The 8,560-nt window shown below is 38.1% G+C and overlaps 1 non-coding gene across 1 annotated transcript; it reads right to left on the reverse strand.

The window, feature by feature from the left end:
* Positions 1-7,058: 7,058 nt before the first annotated feature.
* Positions 7,059-7,222, reverse strand: LOC116092838. Its single transcript, XR_004119528.1, has one exon. It is a non-coding gene; the product is annotated as a U1 spliceosomal RNA (small nuclear RNA).
* Positions 7,223-8,560: the final 1,338 nt, after the last annotated feature.

The following is an 8,560-nucleotide window of genomic DNA, read 5'->3' on the forward strand; positions in this document are numbered from 1 at the left end:
ATAGTGACTCAGTGGTTCCTTCACCATGATCATCTTTATTAACAGTGATACTTCTTTCATATTTTGATAAGTGATCTAATCAACATAGTTCACAGAATAGTCCACTTAAAAACTGTTTTCTTGCAACCAGTGTTTTTGGTATTTCATATATTTCATTTTAATATGTGTCTACCAAGATGTACGATATACTGTTAGAGCCCCATATTTGAAGGAAGACAGAAGAGATCAACTGTCTGAAAACCAGATCAGAGAAACTGGTAGAAATGTAACAAATATAATACATTAAATGTTCAACTAAATGTCCTGCTAAATAATGAAAGTACAAATAGTTTGTGGGGCCAGAAGGCGATGTGACTGGGGGAACCAGTCAAGAGCAAGAGTGATGTTGAGACATGTCCAAACCCCCAAAATCTCATCCTAACACTGACAGAAGTAAGAACTTCCTGTTTGGGGCCTGCATATCCCAGTGCACATAGCCTGTATGACCCCCACCTCTGCCACATTTAAGGTAGTCGGTTATAGCCTGGTGGCTAAATTCCAGCTTTAACTTCTTTCTGTGTACGGACATGTCTAGCAAGCACCTGGAATTCCTCTTCATGCAAATGAAGCATTCCCAGCACCTCAGTACCAACCAATAATGTACACTCACTGAACCTACCCTACCCAGTAAATAAGCTTTGTTCCTTCCATTCTGGTCCAGTATGTAATGGTGCCTGGGTACCTCAAGGGCAGAAGCAGAACCACTTGGCAATAGTAATGGGTGGAGAAATTTCTCACAGATCTGGTTAGGAAATGACTCCCAGAATTGCAATTTTAATACTAGTTGCAAGATGTAGGTTTTAAGAGGTTTTGATACTTTAGTAGTTTAGAATGTTTATCCTCTATAAGAATTGGGGAAATTTAAATCCAAGCTAAAGAGATATAATGGCATTGGACAGTTGCTTTTTATTCCCAATCACCACTCTCTGTTCCTTTGGAAATAAAGGTAATTGAAGGTCCTCTACCACTTCTCAGGATTAAAACATTAGAGATGAACCTAAAGATATCAGTGTATTGTCATTTGTGGCAAAAATAGATTGAGGAAACTGAGTCAATACATTCTGTCTAAGTATCAGCAAGGAGCACTGAAAAGTAATGTGGAGTGATAAATACCAGGAGGCTGAGGCCTTACTACTTAGCAGTCCTTCCCATGTAGTTGTCAGGATGAAAGTGCCCACCATGCATATCTCATAGACCTGTAAACGATGCAGTTATTGAGTAGACAATAAGATATCGGTGCAACTGAATTGTTCTGATGAATGCCAGCTTAAGAAGATTTCCTTAACACTTCAAACTCGATGATATCAATGAAATCTATGGAGGTCAGAGAAAGGCTGGTGGATAAAGGACATGCATGGCAGAGAGCAAGAACCCACGCACCTAAAATTCTGTGCTACTAACAATACTAAGTACCCATTGTCATTGCTTCCCAATGTGTGTTAAAATATTAACCACAATCTGAAATAAATGGGATAGAAGGACATATTTATAAAGCTGGCTAAGGAATCCCAGTTACACAAAATAGTAACTATTATGAAAAGTACTTGGTCAATAAAAGAAGCTAAGTTCTGAGTATCTATAGACTATGTATCATGGCAGCTTGGCATACTGATTATAAAAGCAGTATTTTTTTCTAGAATCTTCTCGGATTCGGTTAAAGGGAATGAGGCCCATTTGTTCCTTTATCATTTGATTTAATAGTGGAAACAATTGAAATGTTAAACAGCCAAAGCATGATGTTGACTCTGGATGGTACCTGAGAATTTTTCTAAGTTAGAAGTCGCCATTCCATTGGATGACCTCAACTCTGGAAGGAATTTCCTCTGTCGCTTTGTTAAAACGTTTTGAAATGAGGAGACAAAATGAAGTAAGGCGTTACGAGTGTTGGTTCCTCAGATATTCTTGATTTCTCATTTGAGGATTTTTGTACTATGAAGCATAAGCAATCTATATTCTGAATTCATTGTCTACTAAGATTTATTTAAGGGTGTTATGGTTAAACTTCTGAGCTAAAGAGAATGCCCAGAAATTAGTGACACACAGGCAAGGCATCATCATGAATACATGTGTATAGAACAGAAATTGTTTGAAATATTTTACCACTGCAACTTAAGTCAATCATTGGTGAGCTGTCAGGCTGGTGCCACCAATTCATAGGAAAAGCATTGGACATCACAGAGATTTGCGGACAACAGACATCCTTCAAATTGATTAGCAGACAGCACAGGTTAACAGGCTGTAGTTTAGGGCACTAGGCTTGGGCAACCAAAGCTTGATTCTAATATTTTAATAATTTGCATCTACAACACAAGACTTAATCTTTAATAGTCAGGGTATCAACTACAGATCTCTTCCAGGTGACTATACGAAACAGGAAAACTTTCAGCCAGTGTAAGCAGAAAGACATCATTGTCCATTGCTTGAAGATTATGGTTGATTATTTCCAATAAAGCCAAATATTGAACATGTTGTAATGTGGATTAAATAAGAGCTTAGAGGACTATAGGAAGGAAGGGAGGAGGGAAGAAGCAAATGAGAAAGGGAGGTGTACGGATGTTGGTGTTCCTCATGTATCTCTTTCCTTAATCAAGAAGCCATGGCCCAGCGCTGGGAGTGCTAACCCTTCCCTGTGCTTGGCTGACCCCATGCTCCAGAATACCTAGGAGATTGTGGAGCTGCCAGTGACGGAAGATTACAAAATCCCAAAGCCCAGGCCTCCTTTTCCAGGTGAAGTGACTGTGGAATGATTACATTACAGGCTACCTGGGGTGGTTGTTGGATCCTTTGCTTCCTGCCCATTCATGTTAATGTTTGGTACAGAGAACTATCATAATAAATTGTACATGCCATGGCTGAATCTCTGCCCTAGGTCCTTCTTCTAATGAATGGAAGCAAAGATGGAATAAGAAAGCAAAGTAAGTCACACCATAAAATTTTTTATGCTGGTTGAGCATGGTGATGTGTGCTTTTACTCCCAGCAATCAGGAGGCAAAGGTAAGTAGATCTCTGTGAATTTGAGGTCACCCTGATCTACAAATAGAGTACAAGGACAGCCAGAGATACCCAGAGAAACCCTGTCTGGAAAAAACAAAACTTAAAAATAAATGAAATAAAATAAAATAAACAAAAACACCACAAAATTTTTATGCTTTATTAACCCAGGCAATGTATGCTAGCCTTGCCTTTGTTTTTTGTTTGTTTGTCTGTTTGTTTGTTTTAACTTTCATTCATTTGGGAAAGTAGTCTCTTTCCAACCAGCATCTTCGTTTCCCTCTGAAAACTCAGCAGTATGTACCCACTTGTTTCAGATACATTGAGATTAATCCTGTTGTCAAAAATAGTTCCTGTGAAACTTTGAGAACTGACTTGGCTTCTTGGTGGGAGCATTGATTTCATTTGAAGGGGTTGGTGTTAGAATAAATGAAGGTTGTTTGTGCTTCATCCAGTGGTTCTGAGTAAAAGAATTGTGTGGTAATGCAAAAAAAGAGCAAACAAGAAGATTCAGAGAGAGTTTACATAGAGATCTGCCACTTATGTTGATTAATTGCAAGTCACGGGGGACATGTCTAACAGGGTGGAGTGTTACCTGGCACTCTAATGCATCACCATGTTTATCCCACTGAAAAAGAGGAATAAAGTAGTGAAATGGGCATGTGTGGGTGTGGGGTTATAACAAAGGCCACAATGTGGCCGTTGTCCTAATAGCTAGAACCTGTGGACAGTTCAGGTTTCCTGGCAAAAAGGAACTAAGATTTCACCATATCCTTTCTGTGTGTGGTTCTGTTCTGGTTCTTTCTCTAAATTTAGAATACTTCTACCCTGAAGTGGGAAGCAGGAAGTCACCATGTGTTATTCCTTTTGATCACAATGACAATCATTCTTTTGATTTTATGCCAATCCCCAACCCCAGTGTCCTGAAGCAGAAACATCTTTTAGGCGTTGGATGAAAATGTGACAGGGTGGGTTTTTTCTCTTTTGTCTTTTTTGTTACTCACAATTTTAAGAGGTGGAAAATTCTAAGAAGCACCTGTCTCCCCCCACTGCTAAAGCAACATGATAATGATCATCTCTGTTATTCTTTTATGTCAATGACAGGTGCCACAAGCATCCTGAGACTTCTTTTAGGCTTCTGTCAGTTCCTAAGAATGAGTGTATCACCCAAAATAAATAGTACAATAGCATATATATATATATGTATATATATATATATATCTTCTCTCTCTTACATAAAGAGACAAACACGTATGCATTTGACAAAGAGCTGAAGCAGTCTTTGCTTCAGATGTTGCTTTTTTAAAATCCTCTCTATTTTCAAGGTATTTTGTATTCCTCGAGATATATTTAATAACCAACAGGGTAGAAAATATCCCAGCATATTTTTCTTTTTAAAAAAAGTAGTTCCTTTTTTGAGATTATGATATAATTACCTCATTTCTCTTTCCTTCCCTTCCTCTAAACTCTCCCATAGACCTCTCTTTGTTCTCTTTCAAATGTACAGCCTATTTTCCTTATAATGCATTATAACCTTAAAGTATAGAATCATTACTTGAAGCAGTTGCCACAGTATCTTTTTGTCTTTGAAATTTCTAATAATGGACTGATTACATGATCTTTTTCCAGGCAAACACTAGCTTTGCTATTAGGGAACAAGTTAGCTTACAAAGAATCTTGCTCATATAGGAATTTTGCTCTGCTAAAATTTGAAATCTACAGTATAAAGTAGGCTTTGAGTTCACTATGGTGCATTATGCATTTAATTCAGTTGGGCATTAAGCTAGGGTTCAGTATATATTAGTGGAGCAAAATAAATAAACTGAACATGATCATATATTCATTCTATAATTTTTAAGGATAAAATGAAAATGCAAATCAGCTACTAAATGCACTCATTAATCACACATCAGCCCACTCAATTAGAACAAATTATTCAAACATATCAGTTACAATACAACAGTGCATAATTACATTTTATTCATAGCCTTTACAATGTGAGAAATGTAAATGAAGGAGCAACTTGTCCTTCTTTAAGGGACTCAGTGGCATGGCAGCATGGAACAAGGGCTTAATAATGAGGTACAGTTTGGAGGTTTAAGAAAGCTAAATTGGTATTGAGGTAGACATTAAAAGGAACATGAAGGCATGAATTGGTTAAAGTAAACCAAAAGACAACTTTAGTTGTGTGGCAAGAACCTGTGTTGATAGAATCATGGTGGAAGGGAACCTCCAAGTTCAAGGCGCATCGGTGTTCGAGTTAGCTTTGTCAACTTGATATAAACCAGAGTCACCTTGGGTGACGAAAGTCAACTGAGGGACTACCTCCATCATGTTGGCCTGTGGGTATGTCTGTAGAGGCATTTTTCTTTAATAATTACTGATGTGGGAGGGATTAGTCCTCTGTGGTTGACGCTACTCCTATAGAGGTGGTTTTGTGTTGTATATGATAACAGGCTAGTGACTAGAGAGATGGCTCAGTGGTTAAGATCCCATGTTGATACTGCTGAGGATCTGGGATTGGTTTTCAGAATCTACTTAGTAGCATTGAAACCATCTGTAACTCAAGTTCCAAGGGATCCAATGCCCTCTTCTGACATCCAAGACAACCTAGCATGCATATGTTGCATTTACATATATGTAAGCAAAACACGCATACAAACAAACAAAGATTTAAAAAGAAAGCAAACTCAACAAGGTCATAGAGAGTAAGCCAGTAAGCCAGTCTTCCATAGCTTCAGTTTTTGCTTCCAGGTTCCTGCCTTGAGTTCCTATCCCAACTTCCCTGAATGGTGGATTCTATTTGGAAGTGTAAGCCAAATGAGCACAGTCCTCCCCGAGGTATTTTAGGTCCTGTTGTTTATCACGGTGACAGAAAGCAAACTAGGATAATTAGATATATTTCTATGTCAGACTGTAATATTTTAGAGAAAGGACATGGTCCATATAGTTTTATGGGAATGCTTTTATATGAGTAAAACACTTTGAAACTAAATGAGACTGCAGACACAAAATTTTATTTGTTATTCCAACCAAGAAATAAGTTCTGAGGGACTCAAATGACTGTTTTGCTAACAAACTAACACCGAAATATCTGTTGGGATTCAGAACTACTTGACTGAAAAATAGGTAAGAAGTGGTATTTCTATTGCTCATCTGGGAATATTTTCATCTTTATTTTTTTGTTAGTCATTTGTTTGACCTTTACATCACTGTCTTTAGAATGAGTTTTCTAAAAGCCATTTACATTTACACATTTATTATCTCCCTGTCCTATTTTATGCCTGTTGTGAAAGCTCAGGGTGTCTTGTCATGGAGAATAGTATGTCAATTCCAAAGTGTATGAGAATGAATTGGCAAAGAAACTATAAACCTTATCTTGCTTGCAGTAAGGCTAAAACTTAGGAGTCTGTTCAATTTAAGGAAAGAGGGCATGTGGTACAAGGGTTTGAGTCAGGAAGGACAAATAACTCATAAGACTGATCAACAGAAATGGTAGAATTGAATCTTAGCATGTTTCAGTTGGTGTTTGCTATGGATGAACAAAATGGGGCTTGGCTAAAATCTATATATCACTTTTTACACTTTGGACTGCATTTGATCATGCAGATGTAAAGATACTAATGTATGAAAGCAAGTTGCACACACTGTCCTGTGATGCTGGAGTAACATCACTAGAGATATTCCACATGCTTTTTTTGCCTCACCAAAGTCACTATTTTAAAGATTTTCTATCATGTGACCGCCTCAGCTGTGTCTCTTGTGAATCTGACTTTCAAGTGGAAACCATCTTACAAGCTATAATGCAACTCTCTGCCTACTGCCTTTCTAACATGGCCTCTCCTTGCCTCTCTGACCACCATTCCACATGCCTCCCTAATCCATTACTCCATCATATTACTCCCACAGGGAGAGAATAAATCTGCTGTCACCATGCTACATTAGTAACTCACCTTTTATTCTCTCTAAATCCAGTGTCTACTTCTCTTTTGAAGTTGATGCTTTCATAATTTCTTTTTTTTTTTATACAGGGGAGAGCGCGAATGCAGTCCCCCACTACCACAAATTAGGCAGGTGAGTTTCCTGCATTTGGGGAAATCACAGGGGTCAGCACATCCGGAGTGCAATGGATAAGCCTTGCCCTGGTAAAACCACTTTCGTGACCATCGTATCTCCCCTGCCAGGTATCTTTCATAATTTCTTAATTCCAGAATAAATTAACTTTCTGAAATCACTCTAATTTAAAATTCTACCTTGCAATTCTTTTTTCTTAACTCTTCTTGAGGAATGATCTCCTTATCTTTGACTATTCCTTTTTTATAGCTCATATTTTTCTTTATTAATTAAATTTGACAAAAAGGTTCTTCAGAATCACCAAAGCAGTGTACTAGCACATAGTTGTTAAAGGGGGGTTATTAGATTGGTCCACATGATCAGAAGCCAAATCATCTCACAATGGCTATGACCAAGCTAGGAAGCTGTGCAAACAGGCAGCTGCCCAGTACAAGAGAAATAAAGCCTCAGGGCAACAAAGAGGACAAACACACAAAGTCACCAGGAAATGGAACATAAAAAGACTCTCTGGAGAGCTGCTGGTACAGTTCTACAAAGGAAAAGAACCAGAAGTTTGTGCTACACTTGACACCAGTGCAAAACAAGAAAGTTGGATTCATTGAGATGGGGCTTCTGCCTTCTACTGTTTGGATCCATTTTGGTCCCCAAGCTCTTGGTTGGTGCTGCCCAACCTTAAGGTAGGTCTTTGGTGATGCTAACTACATGCCAATTGTCTTTAGAAATAGCCCCACAGACACATCCATAAGCATGTTTGCCTATCCCAGACATTAATGATCTTTTAAAGGCTCTACTTTCCAACACTATTACAATGCCAGAGAAATTACAACAGGAGTTCCAGAGGGCAAAATCACATTCAATCTAGTACAATTAAAAAATTTCACAATTAATATTCATATGGAGGTGAAAGAAACCTAGCTAGATTGCATAGCAGAAGGAATTGAATATCCACGCAGTTCACTGGCAGCCTCAGCTGATTCAAATAGTAATTCTAAAACTATGAAGAACCTTGAAGTTGTCTCATATCAGACTAGAATTAAAATATTTCATTGCCACGCACTTTTAATTATTAGATGCAGACCACAGCAATCATGGGTCCACTCGTAGATATCCTTGATGAGAAATGAATTTTCACAGGACACAATTTCACAAATACCATCTAAGTAGATCAATCCCTCAGTTAACTGAACTTAGACACAGTGCAGGCTGTGGCTCTGTGTGGAAGGCAGTGCAAATGAATTCCAGAAATATAATACTGTTCTCGATTATCAGGTGAATTCATCTGATTTTCCATGCATTAGAGGGCCCATTGTAAAACTACTTGTTACCAAGTGGTCACTTAGTCTACCCAGGGGATAACAATGCATCATGAATTAGTCTTGGCTTATGTTCATTAGCAATCTGCATATTCTGTGTAAGTGGTAGGGTAACATCTCAATAAGTTAGAACCCATGTTATT

This window comes from Mastomys coucha, unplaced genomic scaffold (assembly GCF_008632895.1).
Source record: "Mastomys coucha isolate ucsf_1 unplaced genomic scaffold, UCSF_Mcou_1 pScaffold15, whole genome shotgun sequence".
NCBI lineage: Eukaryota > Metazoa > Chordata > Mammalia > Rodentia > Muridae > Mastomys > Mastomys coucha.